Genomic DNA, 17,896 nt, shown 5'->3' with positions numbered 1-17,896 from the left:
GTGTGCCCCAGACACCAAGGTCCTCTCCAGAACACATTCTGTAAACCAAGATAGAACCATCCAGGGGAAGGTTCCTTGGGGAGGGGGGCTCACTCAAGCCTCTCATTGGGGAATCCTTGATAGATATGCTAATTAGTAAAACCTATAATCTTTTGGGGTGCATTTTGATGCATGTGACCTGGACGTGTGTACCTAAGGATCCTTAAAATAAATACCAAGGTAAAATCCCTTTTCTCCTTCTAACCGTGTTTGACTCTTGATTTTAAGACCAGGAAAAGGCATCAGTGAGGGACAAGAATGGTCGTTCTGATAAGATGCAATGTTTATGCATTTTGGCTTATTTGATATTAACAACACCTGAAAATATCACTATTTTCTCTATGGGCTTAATAATGCATATGTTGATTTTTATGTATGCTGACCTGTAAGGTATGCAATTAGTTTATGTTTTTTTTTTCCAGGTGCATCTCCACAGTAGAATGACTTGGTACGTTTCTCATGCAATAGCAAAACTGATCTACCCAGTTAGAGTTTTATTCCACAATTCTTAAATGAACCATATTTACAAGACTGGTATAAAAACATATTTACTTTTTCAAGGAATAATTTTGTCATAAATTTGGAATAATTATGATTAAAAAGAAATGTGCTTTTATATTTAAAAAAAAAAGACCAAAAATAAACAAACAAAAAGTAAGAAATGTAGCTTAAAAGGATACCTGACAGAGTTAAAGACTTAATATATTAAGAACTTGTTAGAAAGGGGGTACTTCAGAGTACATAATGAAACTGTGAATATTTCATTTTTAAAGCCACACTTCTGAATCTTAGCCATGGTTTTCAATATGAGGAACGGCAGCAGTGGTTGCACAAAGATCATTCAGGTGGCTTATGTGACATGAATAATGTTGTCCCATCAGGGAGTAAATTCACAAGGGCCCTGTATACCTGCATTCCAGTAACAGGCTTATCTACCTCCAAACTACTCAGTCAAGCATCCTATTGTTAAGCACCTCCATTAAGATCCCAAATACTGGACCTTGGCTTCCCTTGCAGAGCATGGGCAGAGACATCTGTCACCAAGCCTCAGTGAGACCTGTCCTGCCCATTCATCTTCTCCCTCCACACAAAGGTCAATTTGGTAAGAGCCTGGAACAGGCAATAAAAACTGCTCTACCTTTAGTTCTCGGATTAGACTTAACGTTAAAATTAAGGGCTACTGTTGAAAACAATAGAAAGTCTAGAGCTCCAGCTGGATCAAAGCTGGAGAGTGCCAAAAGGTTGGATTGACTGCAAAAGGAAATGACCTTTGGAAGCCCCTGCCCTCTTTCCAATTGGAGCTATTGACTTTCTGTCTCTCACCCAAGCCCTAACCCTAAACCTAAGAGAGGCAGAACCAATGTTTTCCCAGAGAAAAATGTTAGGGTTGGATTAGGAGGATTAGGAGGGGGAACAAAACCCATGGATAGAATGGGTCTAAGAAGAAGTTTGGCAAAGTGACAGGTTCTATGTGTTAGTCTTGTCTGTTTGGAGGCCTTTAAGCCATCATAGAAATGGCTTGACTCATGTGTGGAAAGAGCATAAGTTGTATGTCATTTCTATAGCCTCTTACCCTTATTAGAGTAGGCTTAGCAACATATTCATTTCACATGGCTTCTGGACTGGTATTGGCTCACAGCAGCTGCCTAAATGCTCATGGAGATGACATATGATGGCTTTCTCTGATCCTTCTCTATTTACCTTCTATACTACCTCATAAAGCAGAGGTCAACTCCAACATTTCATAAAAACATAAAGAACAATCTCATTTTATTGCACAATTAATGTGAACTAGCTTTTGTAATGCAGGTCTGCTATGATGGAAATAGTTTTCATGCTGATTTATGTTCTTCAGGAATCTGATGGACATGAAGAATAAAATGTAGACTGTAAAATTCAGACTGTAAAAATCTGAAGATTACAGAACACAGAAATTTGCAGAATACCCTTCAGACAACTATAAAACAGGGAAGAGTACTTTCTACCATTCAGGGCAATATAATTGCTTTTGCTTTAATAAACTGTCTTATCTCAAACTAAGAGTTGTTTTCCATCTTATTTTCCGTCCCCTGTCCAGCTGTGAAGGTGTAAGTCCCCAAAAACTGGCTCAATAAGCCTCTTAAATAACTTACTGGGTTTTTTTATGTACTCTGAGTTAGGGAGAAATACCAACAAGATATTCTCAAGAGGTCAAAACAACAGAAAACTTTACTGGCAACTTCAGAAAATCAGAGAACTTTGACAAAAGTTTAGAGAAGCATTCAATCAACATACAACACTTCTCAAAGAATTAACTTAGCAAATTCCAAGTCAATTCAATTGTAAGTTACACAAAACCCTGAGAACAGAGAATTAGAAGAAGAGATATAGAAAAGAACAAATATAGCTACCACTCCTGGGTTCCAGCAGTATTCAGCTGATAGAAACTTCAAGGGGAGGTAGACTCAAGACCTACATTTGCCTTCTGTCCTTGTTTAAGTACCTTTTGGCTTTCTTGGGCCCTGCCCTGAGGTGGGACTTCTGGTCATCTGGCCACTCAGGGGCTAAATTGAGGCTGCAGTGATGGGGTGTGGAGCATTGCCTCCAGTGTGATTGGTGGCCACTGTGGGGCAGGGGTACAGGCCCAGATGGGGTGTGTGGGGCAGGGCATGGCCTCACCAGGGCAAGGCCTGACCTGCTCCTTCCCTCACACACACACCTGAAGTGTTTTGAGCCAGCAAAAAAGAGCCTTCCAGTCTCTCACAGAAGGGAACTCATATAGTGGCTTGGTGGGTACCTGTCATCCAACCAAGGTTAACCCACTACAACATCAAACAGATTTACCTACGGTGGCTAAAACTTGTCCCACACCTAGATGTTTCTTGAGTTCATCTCCTTCTCGACTGAAAATACATCTGATACATTCCCCAAAATTTTGTATCCCCTATGGATGAAGAAAAAGTATAGACAGCTTAACCTAATGGCCGGTCTTAACTATGGCCATTTGCTCACTGGTACATGTTAAGATAGTATTAACATCTGGGACAAGTGCAGGGAAGATAGTTTAACAATGCCCACATACAAAGTTCTTTATGTCAGCTCATACCTAGTCCTTTTGTGTTTGCTAGTGCAAAATTATCTGTCTTCATATATTTGCTGAATACTTTGTGTATAGACTCACATGACATCACCATGGCTAGCCTTCTCCTTTTTTTCTGAAATCTTGCATCTGTAAACAATTCTGGTGCAGAAGAACAGAAGCATAGAAGAGATTTCAAAGTGGAATTGAGTTTATCTCTTTAATGACTAAGTTTTTTTGCTCATAATAGCACACAGCAAAGAATCACTTAGCATTGTATTAATAGTAATTCCCTTTGATTCCTCAGTTTGGTACATAAATATATTTATTTGCCATTCAACCGGCAAATAAAATTCATTCAGAATGCATGAAGTTCCAGGTCAAACAAACATATGAACATACCAACAGGATGGCCAATATTAAAATTCAGAAATGATTATTCCAAAAATAGGTATTGCATTTTTAAAAGAAGCATAGCTTCATGAGGTTATTTTTTGGTTTTTTTTTTTTTGGTTGGTTGGTTGCTTTTTGTTATTGTTTAACCTATACCCAGGCTACTTTCCCAGAAAAGAGGCTGAGTCATCATATTTTTTTTTTGTTTTCCCTGTACAAACAGGTCTCAGTGACATTTTTGGTTCCATTCCAATCACAATATTTCATTCCTACCTTCTATTCCCCCATATATTTATTTCTTCTCCTCAAAATTTATAAATAGACAAATAACTGATCTCTGACTTACAATATCTCTGGACCATCCGTAATTGTAAATTTGGAGTTTGCACATTATTTTCACATGGAAACAAGATATCCAAGGTAAGCAATTGTTTGTTACATGTAGACTTCTCTAAGTGAAAATGTGTGTAACATTTTCCCTGCAGTAAGTGAAAAATTATTTTAATCAAGCTACCTTTCAGTACCTGCAGGGCATTGAGGATCTGGGGAGCATTGGTCATTCCAATGCCCTGTGGATATTTGTTTAAACATCATAAATTTTTTAATATGTTAGCCAAAGATAGAAAATTTCTCTCTCAATGTCTTAGGCATTGTTGAATGACGAAATAATTTCTGTCAGCCCTGGTAAGAAAGGAACCAGTTGCCTATGTATGTAGTAGAGATAGATAAGATCATCTGAGAATTTCAGGAAAATATATATCCCGAAAATGTCCCTGATTATATTTCTTCATTAAGACTAATTTCTGAACAGGCACTGTAGGGAGTGGTGTGGATCTATCTGTAATTTTTGCTGCTCAAACTTAAAAAAATTAGCAAATACATATTTAATGCTTGGCTAAATGCTTAAGGGAAGCAATCATTATTATACCTATTTCATACTGGGGCATGCAATGTGCAACTGCCTAGTCAAAGTTGAAGCTCAGTTAAAGACCTGGGAGAAAAATCCCAGTTGAATGTCCTTTGCTCCAACTGCAGAAAATATTTCTGCAATAATTTATATTCGATCCATTCTGCATTGACATTGCAGGAAATTAGGACAAAAGTATATTTTAATTGAAAATAGGCCAAAAGGTGATTGTACATCTATTTCAGGAGAGGAAATTTTTTCATGCCTGTCCAAAATATGGCCAAGAGACCATGAAGCCTCGTAGTGTTATACTTAAATCGATAAAAGAAGGAATGAAATTAACTTGTCAGAGAGCAGAGAAACCCAAGGTTATTTCCCTTTGCTGATACAGGGGCAAACTAAAACAGAGAGTGCTCTTTTCATCTCTTTATTTCTTAAGTAAATACTCCATTCTGAGGAGCAAAATGATATCCATTTTGTATTGAAAATGTAACCACTAGAGGGCATCTGTTCAAAGTCACTACACAAAATATCCTGGGATTTGAGCAATGCCAAAAGATACAGACAAATCTTGTGTGCAAATACACTAAGTTAGGTGAGGGAGGAAAATAATAAAGTGTCACTGCCTTGAGTGGTTATCTTTTTCATATATTCTTCTGCAGATTCTTGACTGTCTTGCCAAAATGAAACTGTCCCTGCTAGAAGAAAAATGAATGATTTCACTATAAAAGTGCATTATAATATATTGATATTTATTGATTCTATTCTGCTGTATTATTTAACATCACAATGAAGGATTGACACAATTTCCTACATTTCTAAGTTAACCCTTTATGCATCCATAGCTATAATAGTCAAGGCATATTACTTTTGCCTTGAAATTTAAGTCACTCTAATGGCCAGAGTTACTGCCAAGGTCAAATAAATACACAGTAGATTTAATTTGTCAGATATCTTCTGCTTCTCATGTGCACTTTGATTCTGATTTTAAGACCTTGTTTGGATTAATGTACAGAAAACTAGGGAGAATCTGTGAATGATGGGAAAAATGTAACTTTCATGGGGATTTCAAACCTATCCCCCATCTAATAAAGGGAGTGTGGCCACAATATACACATTCTCTGCAATCTGAAGTCTATGATTTTTTTACAGGAAAACATGAGCCTATAATCTGCTTATCACTTTCTCAGCTTCCTCACCTAAAAAAATGTACAATAATGTTATTCAACTAGTTTAAAGGATTTAGCTAGTTTACAGAATACTATTATAATACCATATAATACCAAAGAATAGAATACTTTCAGTCCCTTGAAGATACTTTCTGTAAAAACATATATGTTCAATGTTCATCTTTGTTTAGAAAGCCATACAGCATCCTAGGTTCTTTTACAAAAAGTAGCCAAGGGAATGATGTGGCTTTCTTAATTTTCTGACTATCTTTGGTGTCTCAGCTCAAAGAATATAGCATCTATTTGTAGATAAGAAAACCATACATACATACATAGTACAGGCATAGATCAAGGCTTAGACTCAAGTGAAAGGATTTTTCAATGGTCAGGTTGTAAACTGGGAATCTAAGTCACCTGAGCTGCACTACACTTTGATAAAATCACAATGTTATACAAGATGCTAGGATAAGTATTTTTCTCATTTAGAATGTGAAAATAATTAAGCAGGTGAAGTATGAAAAATTACACTGAATTTCTGCCCCCCCCCCCCCCCCCCCCCCCCTTCTCCCCGAAATTATAGTGACTTGGAGAATCTCTCCTGGCCAAACACAGTTCTGAAGGATCTGCATCTGTAAACACAGTTTACATGTTTTGCTGTGCTTGTTCCCCAGCAAACCCCTGTTTTGACCTCTGTGCTGCACAGGGGATTTGGTAAAAAACAAATCCCAAATTCTATGTCTGTGAGACCCCTGAGCATTTTGATTTAGACGACATTTCTTGTAACTACTTAGTGACATTTATGTCATGAAGATGTTGTGTTTTGTTTCAGTGTTACATCACAGTAAAACTTTGGCTTCACTGACGATGAACTATCTGAATTCAAGCCCTTTCACTACCCAAACTTGATCAGGGTTGTTTAATCTTTTGTTGCTTTATTACCTAAAATTATTTGGCTTTAAGAAAAGCCTGTAGAATAAAAAATTGACAGATCAGCACAAAGTTCACAGTGAGCAGACACTGAAATTTATCAGCCAAGTGCTTTATTTCTTTAAATCTAAAAATCATTGTCTCTGTTTCCTAAATTATAATTAGCCACAACTGATTTTTAAAAAGAAGCATTGTGCAAAAAATCATGTGAGACAAATGAGCCATGTCAGGACTTGGATCCAGTCTTATCAATTCCTTTATTTGATATAAAATAACATAATTAGGATCAGGTGCATCCTGAGATGGACTTTTGTCTGTGCCAGCTCTTGATGCTTCCTTTGGGTGACTGTTATAAATACTAATTTAATACATGCTGAGCATTACGGAAAGAAGCATATATAGGAAACTGCAGTAGTAGCTGGTATTAGATGAATTGAAGTTGAAAAGAGCTTACATTCAACTAGACAGAGCTGTTTTAGCCTTGTTGAATATAAGCCATAACACCACAAACAAAATTAAAGATATAATAATGCATAAAGTTAAAACTAAAGACTCAATAAAGAGTTAGATTTTGTTTAGTACAGTTATATCATACTTGAAAAAGGGAACAAAACTCAGAGTTCAGGACTAATTTTTGTGCTTTTCCACAGATATATAAAAACAATAGGAAACAGAAAATAATCTAAATCGTTAGTGTAAAAAACAGCATTATTTTTAAAATTGTTGTTAAAGTATGGGTATTAAAAGCTTCAAGTTTCACTGAAGATAATTGCAAACTTTGTCTCATTGAATACTTTGAAAAATCTAGACAATTCATGTTGATGCTTGTGAGACCTGAGTTTTTCTGAAAATATGGTCATTAACCTCAAAGGCACTACTTAACTGAATTAAGTAACAAATTAAGCAACAGTTAAGTTAGAAAATCATGTTGGTTTACCTAAGATGCACAGAAAAATGCTTTAGCTGCAAGCAGTCTTATTAAACAATGATTGGAAAATAGAAAAAATATGGATACGTTCTCATTCCTCATGTTCTAACATCTTCATAGCTGGCTTCTGGAAATACAGATCAAGGTCTAGTAATCAGTGACATGCAAATGAAGAAAAATTAAGTAGAAGTATATTTGCCCTTCAGATGGCTGTCACTGACTCAACAAAACTTAACTAGAACCCCTTCCTATTAATATTGCCTAATTGCACTCTGTTTGCTTATTGTTTCATGAGGTTTATCACCTCTTTTCAAAACAGTTACAGAGGTCTTTGTTGCATTGGTTATATGCCTTTCTTAATTCATTTTTCCTTACTAAGAAGGGTTCCAGTCTTACCTCTGTCTTTCGGTAATAAAGAAGAAAAAGATAATTAAGTGGTTATTATTTTACAAAATGACATTAACAACCTTGGTTAGATCCGAGAACATAGGAGACAAGAGTGAGGTGAAATTGAGTGAAGGAAAATTTAGTCTGAGTATCAGGATACAATTACTATAATTGAAATTTATGTCTGTGGAAAAATTTCCCAGAGGGCCCAATACAAATAATGCAAAACTCATTTGAGTTATTTGTGGCTGAACTAAACCAGATGACCTAATAGCTATTCACCTCAAATATATATGACTTTATGACACTGCATTACATGGCCTTTAAAACTAAGTATATCAATAGTATCTTTATTCAACACCCTTTTTCTCAAAACGTTTACCAAATTGATAAACAGGAAGTACCTCATCTATCAGTGAAACACAACAACCATACAGTGGTAAACTACACTACCTAATTTTTGAACAAGACTTTAAAAAGTAATCTCTTACATTTAAAAAAAGTGATTGTGGTTCAATCTGAAGTGTGGGGAAGATACAACCAGAACGACTACTATGAATAGCAGATTTAATTTTTAAAAATGTTGCCTAATTTTGCAAAAACAATACATGAAGTAAATGTTTTCTTGCCTTATCAACACAGCGTAGTAACAAGAGAGTACATTACTAAAATACTTTGTTAACTATTGATATCAAAGTTGGATTCTAAATATCAAATAATTTGATGTGCTTTTAGCTGAACATAGATCTTTTCAGTCTTCTCATAGTCAATATTTTATAAATGCAAATTCTCATTGATTAAAGAGATCTGTGAAAATAGCACAGTAAATTCATGTGATTATATTGCAAATTTTACATTGATGCGATTAAGATCAATTAAACCCACAGAGAGTGAGCTTGTATCTGGTTTGTTTTGGTCTTTTTAAAATATCTTTATGTCATATTTAATAGTAAAATAAAATCTATGATTTTCATATATTTCTAGTGTATTTATAAGAGTGTAAACCTTTTTCAGTGTGCTACCACGTTTAGAAAAAATCCTTTACAGGAAAGTAAAAAGGTCTTAAAATAATTTTTCTAGTGGACCTTATTATTTATTACAAAAGAATGAGTGAGACAAAAAAGTGAAAACTGATTACTTTGTTGGGTATTGACCAAACTGCATGTCTAGCTTGTCCTATGCACCTTTTCATTGACATATAAAGGCCTCGTTTTCTGTGTAGTGTTAACCTTCTGCACTCCAAAATTAGATCTGAGAAAAACAAAGGATTAGCCTATGAATTCTTTAGGGACAGGATAATAGTATAGGTGCAGTGTCAGTCTAGACCAATGCAATAATTCTTTTGTTCTACTTTGATTTCTGTCAGTCTTTTTTCCTTTTCATTAAATTTCTCCTTGTTTTCTCTTTAACTTCTCAATCAGAAATATAGTTTCAGAAGGATATTATAGTTGATACTTTGTGTTTAGTATTTCTTACACTGTAATTAATCAGAATAACATTCCCATTAAAACCATATAATTAGATCCTGTCTAATTTTGACTCCAGTTTTCTGTTGAAATTTCACCCTGTTTTTGTTCAAACTCAATTAATTTATTGACATTTTCTGAGACTTCTGTATTTCCTGGCTGAAGGGCACTGAACGGATTATTATTTATGACTGTAATTTTCTCTGCCCGGGATGTGATTGCTTTTGTGACCCATATTCCACAGTTATAAGCTGGAACTACAATGGTTTGTCCTCCTGCTAATTTATTTCTGTATTTCATATGATAAGATAAATTATTCTCACATGTGATTAATTAACTTGGTATAATGCAAGTTTATTGCACAGGCATGTTGGATAGAATGTGCAATATATTTTTACATCATGTGTGTTGCATGGAGGCAGAAGATATCCCTCCATCATTCACTTTTTTCCTGAAAAGCATCTTCATTCTTCTGGTGGTACTTCCCTTTTAAGATGACTACCTTAAATCATATCCAGACTACATAGTGTCCGATTTTTCTCTGTTAAATCTCAGATTGCCATTCAATATAATTAAAAGTAAATTCTCAAGGCCCCTATCTAGAATCATGTCCATACCACGTTGTAGTGGTTTGGTTCAAAAAACCAAACCACTACACATGTAATTAACTAACACATTTTGAACAATTACACTGTGGAAGGTATTATTATTACTAAAGCTGACCTGCAGCTATGTCAATAAGCATCCTGTAGACAGTTTTTCATGCTGCAGGCAATGCAGCTGAAAATGTACAGATCTACATGGACTCATCTGTAGTGTTTGATTATGTGTTTTGTGGCAGTTCTTTTATAATTACTACTTTAAATGAGTTTTTTGTACTTGGAAAGTCATTATAGTTTTGTCAGGAAGGGATATGTAAGCATATCTGGCTGCCTGTCTGCACTAGAAAATCATTGTGTAATTCAAGGGTATTTACACCTAAAAGATTTTGAAGGATTTTAAACTTAGAAACATTTTTTTTTAAAGTGCATTTTTCAAGCAGAAGAGAAATCTATTAAAAAGCACCTCAGGTATTTGAATGGGTTCAATCATCAGTTTGCCCACCAGCTCAATTACAGACTGGTGCTATCAAGCATGAGGAAAATAGATTGGAAGCAGCACACATTTCATAGCCATATGTACTCATATACTTTTGAAATGAAAGCTAAGAATATTCTGGAGTAACTGAATATTCATTACCGTAGTATGTTTCTATATTCTCAGATATATAAAAGTAACCTATGAGTAGCAGTTAAAAATGTGAACAACATTGTACTTGATCTACTACTGTAGAAGTCACTGAATGTTTCACTATTGATTTCAGGGCAATCAGAGACCTACACTTCGTGCTTTTGAAAATCCCGTCTTACCCATGTGATTTTTTCTCTACTTTCAAATTTTTTTTTTTTTTTAATGTGTGTTATATCCCATTTTATATGGAATGGTGATGCTATATCCTGTCACTTGATGTAGTCCTGTTTCCAAGTGTTTCTTTTTTGAGCTGAGTATTGAAAATGTAGCAAGGAAAGTTATCCCAAACTTATCTACCTGTTATGAGATTTTTAATTAATTTTCTCAAACTGTCCATAGAGCTTCTCATATATTAGGACTGGGATTCTAAATCATTCATTTATTTAAATTTTTGATGACTTAAAGAAGTTTTGTATTTGCAAGAGCCTGAAGGTTGTCTTAAACAATTCATAGATGAAACTTCCTAAACAACCACAATTTTTCTAGCTTATATGCAGAAAATAATTTGAAGCCAGACAGAATATCTGCATTTTCAAATGTGCCAATTACGATGCAGGACCCCTGAGGCAGGCTGCCCCAACCTCCCTGTTGGTGTTGTGACAGTGATGTCAGGAGATGATGCCTCCTTGGGTGGCTCTGGCTCAGTAAGGCTCTCCAAAGGTGATCTTAAAGGCATAATTCAATTTTATCCATTATTATAGACCCAAGAGCAGTGTTATTGGAGGAGAACATATTCCCCATGTAAATTCAGCAATTTCAAAAGAGTCTGCTGATGGTGAAGTTCAAGACGAGAATTTTTTCCAGTGTTTTAGAGTTCACAAACTCAGTAGGGAGGATGTCTACATGGCCCCACCTGTGGACTGGCTGCACCTGCGAGACCAAATGCCATCATGGTGAGAACAATTTCAGTAGGGATACCTTGCAAAAAAAATTCCTCAGGGCCAGCGTTTGCAGCCACTGATAGGAGTATCACACAATAATTGCAATGTAACCTGGGAGGTCCTGGGAGCTGTGATACCTCCCATGGCAGACCAGTTCTCTGGTCACACTATAACAATTGCTTTATTTTCTGCTGGGCAGAAAATTCGGTTAATGTCCTGAAGACCCACGGCCATGAGAGAGACTGGTGAAACTGGGTGATAGGGTCAGAAGCAACTGTGACAGCATCATGCTTTGAACTAGGACAGAGCATGGAGGGTCTTGTGTTACTCAGGAAAGGATATTTAGCAGATACGTGCTGTGACAGCCTCAAAGTGGTAACTCAGCTAGCAGCTAAGACCTTATGAGAATCATAGTTACTTCCACACTTTGTGCTCCTACTTCCCCAGAGACACAAGGAGGACATCAGAGAGTGAGTAAGCAGCACAAATCTAGTCTTCAAAGCATGCTTCTAGAGGAGGGAAAACAAAAATCTGCTGAAATGAAATAGATTTTAAGGAACTTTTATGATTTGGGGCAGATGGATAGGAAGGATTAATTGCACTAAATAATAGACTATTTGCCCAACCTGTTAATCCACAAGCAACAAATCTCATTATTCAGAGTTGGGAAAAAAAAGCAAATTAAATAACACTTTATAACATTATTAATACTTTAATGGACTTCTGATTTTACTTCATTTTTTTATTGTAAGAAGAATTTTCTGTTATGTCAGATAAGGCGATAGAACTAATGGTAACTCTCTTTGGTAATGTGATAAAATTTTGTGACATTTAATGAAGGCAAATAACTTGTCTTGTTTCTGAGGGAAATAACTGAGCTTTTATTACAGTATGTGCTACTAATTATTCTGGTAGACAAAAATATTGCCAGCATGAAGGACTGAAATAAAAGGATTATTCCTTAGAAGGTCATGGAACAAACAAAGTCTCCACAATTTTAGCTCGTGGTAGCCTTTGTCTTTCTTTTCTTTCTGGTGCTTTGAACCTTCACAAATCCTAGTTTTTAGCTTTTATTTATTTCCCAAAGAAAGTAAAAAGAAATGTGAAATGCATTGTGTTGCAGGAACCAAAAGAGAATGTTTAAGAAGAATATCAGACTCCTATCAAGCTCAAAATAATAGGCAGCACCACAACAATTTCCTGGCTAGGAATTTGTATACCTCATTTCTATTGTGAAGAAGGCATTTTCAGAGTTGTTAATTATACCACAAACATACTACTATGCAAAGTGTCATACTTCAGTCTTTATTTTCCTAACCTTCATTCCTCAGTCACCTTAAAACCACGAATGGCGCTTTTACTGCTTGTTAAAAAGGATAACCTTCTTCCCTTAGATGGACTCTTATCATAAATCTATTCAAGCAAGCAAAACTAGTGGAAAATTTGTCTAAAATTAGCCTTACTAATATTATTTCTGTGAAAAAAATTTCATAGAACTCATACAGACACAAGAAATGATATTATCCACTTACACAAAGTACCTCTATTTATCCATATAAAAATTCAGCAATTATCATTGCTTTTAGAAATAAAATTAACTTGCTCTTTGGTTAATTCATCTCATAGTTCCTCATTAAACTAGATTTGCTTTGTCTAAAAGTACCAAGGGTGTGAGCTGACCTCATTTAGGTAGAAGCCAGAGTTGCTGTTGGTCACAGTTTTCCCTTGCCTGTGGTATTCTGCTTCAGACTCACAGCAGGTTCAGCCCCTACAGCAGCCCAACAGAATGGTATTACTTGTAATGCTAGAAGTGTTACCCTTATGAAAAGATATGCAGAATATGGGTCATAGCTTTTGAATGTACAGGAGGTGAAGACTTGTTCTAAAAACAGAAATGAGAAAGTTTATGTCTAGACAACACTGCATAAGAAGAGGTTATTCATATTGGAAGCTGTATGACAAATATCTTGGAGAAAACAGCAGTAGGTAAACCGTTTTTCATTTGCAAACAGAAAATATGAAATTTAATAATTATTTAAATTATTAACATACTTTTTGTTTTGTCTGCCACTATTTTTTCTTTGCTAAATCCAGAGTAATATTAGATACAGTGAAAAACTTACTACCTATATTCCCTGTTTCTGCACTGGATGTTACATTTGTATATTTGATGCAACATTTTTTAACACTCTTGCTATGGTGGGTTGACCCTGGCTGGACACCAGGTGCCCACCAAGCCATTCTATCGAATCCCTTCACAGCTGAATAGGGGAAAGAAAATATAAGGAAAGGTTCAAGGGTCGAGATAGGCACAGATGGAGATAGCTAGCTAATTACCATCACAGGCAAAATGGCCTCAACTTTGGGAAATTAGTCTGATTTATTATCAATCATATCAAAATGGAATAATGAGAAGTAAACCCAAATCTTAAAAACACCTTCACACCACATCTCTCTCCTTCCCAGGTTCTACTTCACTTCTGATTCTCTACCTTCTCACCCACAAGTGGTAGATGGGGATGTGGAGTGGGGGTTGAGGTCAGTTTATCACACATTATTTTTTTCACTCCTTCGTTCTCAGGGGGGAAACTTCTCACACTCTTCCCTTGCTCCAGCATGAGATCTGTTGGGAAGGGTGAAAGTTTGGTAAGAAAGTTTCACAGATATGTAGGCTTGGCAGAAAGATCTCTGAATGTAGAAAGTGAGGATGAGATAGAAATGGAAGCAAGTTTTGATATAGAGTAAAAGATGTTTTGCTGAACCAGTGTTCACTGAATAACTGAGAAGGCAAAGATTGGAGATGAGTTGGAAGGAGATTTTTATGATTAGGGCAAAGGTATGTGACTACAAACAAAGACACGTTTTTCACCAAGTAAATAAATCTCAAGAAGAGCGTAAGTAAATAAAAAACATGTTTTTACCAAAAAAGAGAGATATGGCAGGCAAACAAGACATGTCGATATGGCAGGTAGAAGAAAAGTCTGAGAATTTTTCACTGTAAGCTTAAATTGTAACTTACTTACTCTTGTGATTGGATAATAATGACTAAATTATGGTAATGGTAGTGGTTATGATATGCTATAGGCAAATGTAAAGGTATTGTGTATGGTGCTTATTCGTTGCTATGTATTAAGATACTCAGCAAAGAAAAGTATATAATGCTTTGTAACTTGAACAGAAAGTGGCTTCAGGTATGCCTACAGCTGGAGCTGGCAGCTGTAGGGCTGGCTCTGGATACCCACTCCCTGAAATGGTGTAACTTCGCCTATGCAGTAAACAGCTTTCAAGAGAGCCGCCTGAAATCCAGACATCCTTCATAGACACTTCTCCTATAGGTCCATCCCACAAGACAGTCCTCCATTAAATTCTCAATGCGAGCCCTTCCAATAGGCTGCAGTTCTTCCCATGGGCCCAGCTGAACCAGTACCTGCACTTTTCCCCTCTTGATTTTCTTTCTGGCAAAAGTATTGTGATGTCTCTTGAGCTTTTTTAAGGCAAAACAAAAATAATATTTTTTAAAAAGTCTTCTGAAAACAACAGAAACTATCATTTTCCATTAAAATTGTTGAAATTAAACATTCTTTCAACCTCAGGTCAATGCACACATACCGGTACAATTCCACGCAGACGTCAGTCCAAAAGAGCTTGTTTCCATCATCTGATTGAACCAAGTATATGTCTGCCAGGAAAATTCATCATTACCAATCTGAGATCTGTGCCAAATGTATAGAAACACACATTAGAGCACATTGCACGTTTAAAGTGCTCCCTGTAAAAAAAAAAGAACAAAGACACAAAAATCTTGCTAATACCACACACTGACTACAACAGGCAATTTCCTTTTAAGATTCATGCATGGTTTTAATTTTGGATTTGGTTTGTAGTGGGGTAGAAAGAAGTTCGACAATCCTCTTTACTATATTAATTAAATGCACATTTTTGCTAATGGGGTTTCAGTTGGCTGTGCCAGCTTGTACAGTGAGGCAATCTAACATTCCCTGTTATTAAATATATGTGTGTAGCTGTGTGTTCCAGTTTCTGCATTACAAATTTAGTATATACACTGCTTGAATTCTGAAAAAGGCAGGTGAAAAAATGTATCATCAGGTCTTTTAATGACCTATTCATTTTTGAATAGTGAGGCTAATCTTTTATTAAACCTCTCACCCAACATTTCCAAATTCAGATTATCTTTTATTTGACATCTACCATCTTCACTTACACACTTTAGACAGACATTTGAAATGTTGCCATTAACTCTAAAAGTGCCTTTGTCCTCTCTTGTACTTGCTCATAGCCCTGACTCCATGGATTAAATTCATGGGCAGGAATAGTACCCAAGAGCCAGAACTTATCAGATAACTGAACTGGGGCTTTAGTCCTCCCCACCTGCAGTGCAGATTCAGAATGTAGATTGAATCCTCTCCTGCCAAGTTATCCTCCATGTTATCATAATTCCTGCATAATCTTTTTTTTTTTATCATCTTTTCACCTTTTAATAAATTTTGTTTTATTCTTCGTAGTTCATTTGTCAGTCTGTCTTTTTCTCAGTGGGAAATAGACTTCTACTTATTATATTCTTGTATTTTTTTGTGGTTTTTATCAAGGTCTTACAAGAGCAAATAGTAGTCATTCTGTTTGAATGTCTCTGATAAACAGCAATGAGATATAAAATCTACATGTACTTGTAGGTTTTCTGGGGTTATAAGTGAACACATTTTTTCCTTATCTCTTAGTGTAATCACCATTTTCTTTCCTTTTTTTTCCATAAGAGATGACTAATTATGAATAAGTGGGACAAGGAAGTGTCATACCAAATCAAGTGTCAGTAAGAAGAGAATGAGATGAATCTCAAACACAAAATTTCATAAGATGTTCTTTTTGTTTCCTAGCTCAAAAGAAAAGGATATTTTGTGAGATTATTTGCTTTCACACAGATTTACAGTCCAAATCCTGGGCATTCTCCTAAATTAGACAAGTTTCAGATACTTCTGATCTTTAATCCTTGGTATTGGAAAAGACATGGAAAAAGAAACCCAAAGCTGTCAAGATATATTACAACTCCAGAATTGTTGTCAAAACTGTCTAGAAGTTTAAAAGGAGTTTCGTTTGAGTCTGAAGTTTTGCTTTAAAAAAAGCAAAACAACACAAAAAAATATCAACAACAAAAAAACCCCTAAAGCATCTGTATCTCTATCCATATACTATTAAATATATTTCAACTTCAGTTTTTCTAGAAAAATACCCCAACCTACTAATCTCGCTTCCTTTACCACCAACCCTGTAATGCTGTAACTTTGGAAAACATGAAAGTGTTTGCTGTTTTGTTTTATTTTGAGGAAAGAGCGATCAGTACATAAAAAAACCAGCTTTTCCTTCACTTATAAGGTGGTCTAATAAAAGGTATTACCCCTTTCCTTAATATCTTTGTCTCCTTAAAAAACAATGGAACAACCACCATTTTGTTTTCCCTTCCAGTTAATGAATCAAATTTGCAAGGACTGAGTAATCATGTTCCTCTTATAATAATTTAGAAAGCTGCTCAAAAAAAAAAAAAAATTACTCTCTGCTTTCTATATTCAGGATAGATTCTGTTTGAAATTAAACAGCATGAAGGATGTTGAAGGCATGACAAGGGAAACTTAAAACAGTGTGGTAGAGATATGAAGTTCTTAGACTAGCTCCAAGCTCTCCAAACAGCCATGCAGTGTGATCCACTGCATGCCAAATGCACACAGCAGCATGTGCAGCTTATCTTCTTCATGTGCGGAGCACTCAGTGAGCCAACTGGTTGATGCAGTGTAAGATGGAAGAGGACCCTGGGGAAAGGTTGAGGATCAAAATTACAGTTAAACAGCAATTCTTTGCTGCTGCTGACTGCATTCCTTCCGTCTGTTGTTTTTTCTGGCTTTTAATTTTAAATATAGTTGCATTAACTTCTGATGAGATAATAGTTGGTCCATCTCCAGATAGTTATTCTGGGATGATATCTTCTGTTTCTGTTGACTCACAACTTTATTTTTTACAGGAGAATGTGAGGATGGCAGATTACCAACTTGGTAACATATTTCAGTCCAAGCTCTGATTGTCGTCCTTATTGCTATAATTACTGAAGGAAACAAGGATTCAAATTACACACAGGTTATTATGGAGACTTAAAGTACCAGTTGGTCTCCACTATTTATCTTTCTCATTTTGCTTCAGGCTGTGATGTGAAGAAGATAGAGGTCTTACATTAGATTACTTAGTCAGGTCCATGTATATAACTCCCACTAGAAGTAGACTGACATTGTGCAGCTCAATCTTGGTGGGTTTTTTTTATGAATATATACACCCTTTCTCTTATTTTTGTTAATTTTCATAAAGTAACTACAATTTCTTTGCAAACCATATTTATATTTCTACATCAATACAAGTAAAACAAAGGAGATTATGGAGGGAGAGGAAACTG

Source organism: Corvus cornix, chromosome 5 (genome assembly GCF_000738735.6).
Source record: "Corvus cornix cornix isolate S_Up_H32 chromosome 5, ASM73873v5, whole genome shotgun sequence".
NCBI lineage: Eukaryota > Metazoa > Chordata > Aves > Passeriformes > Corvidae > Corvus > Corvus cornix.
This window is presented reverse-complemented; position numbering follows the sequence as displayed.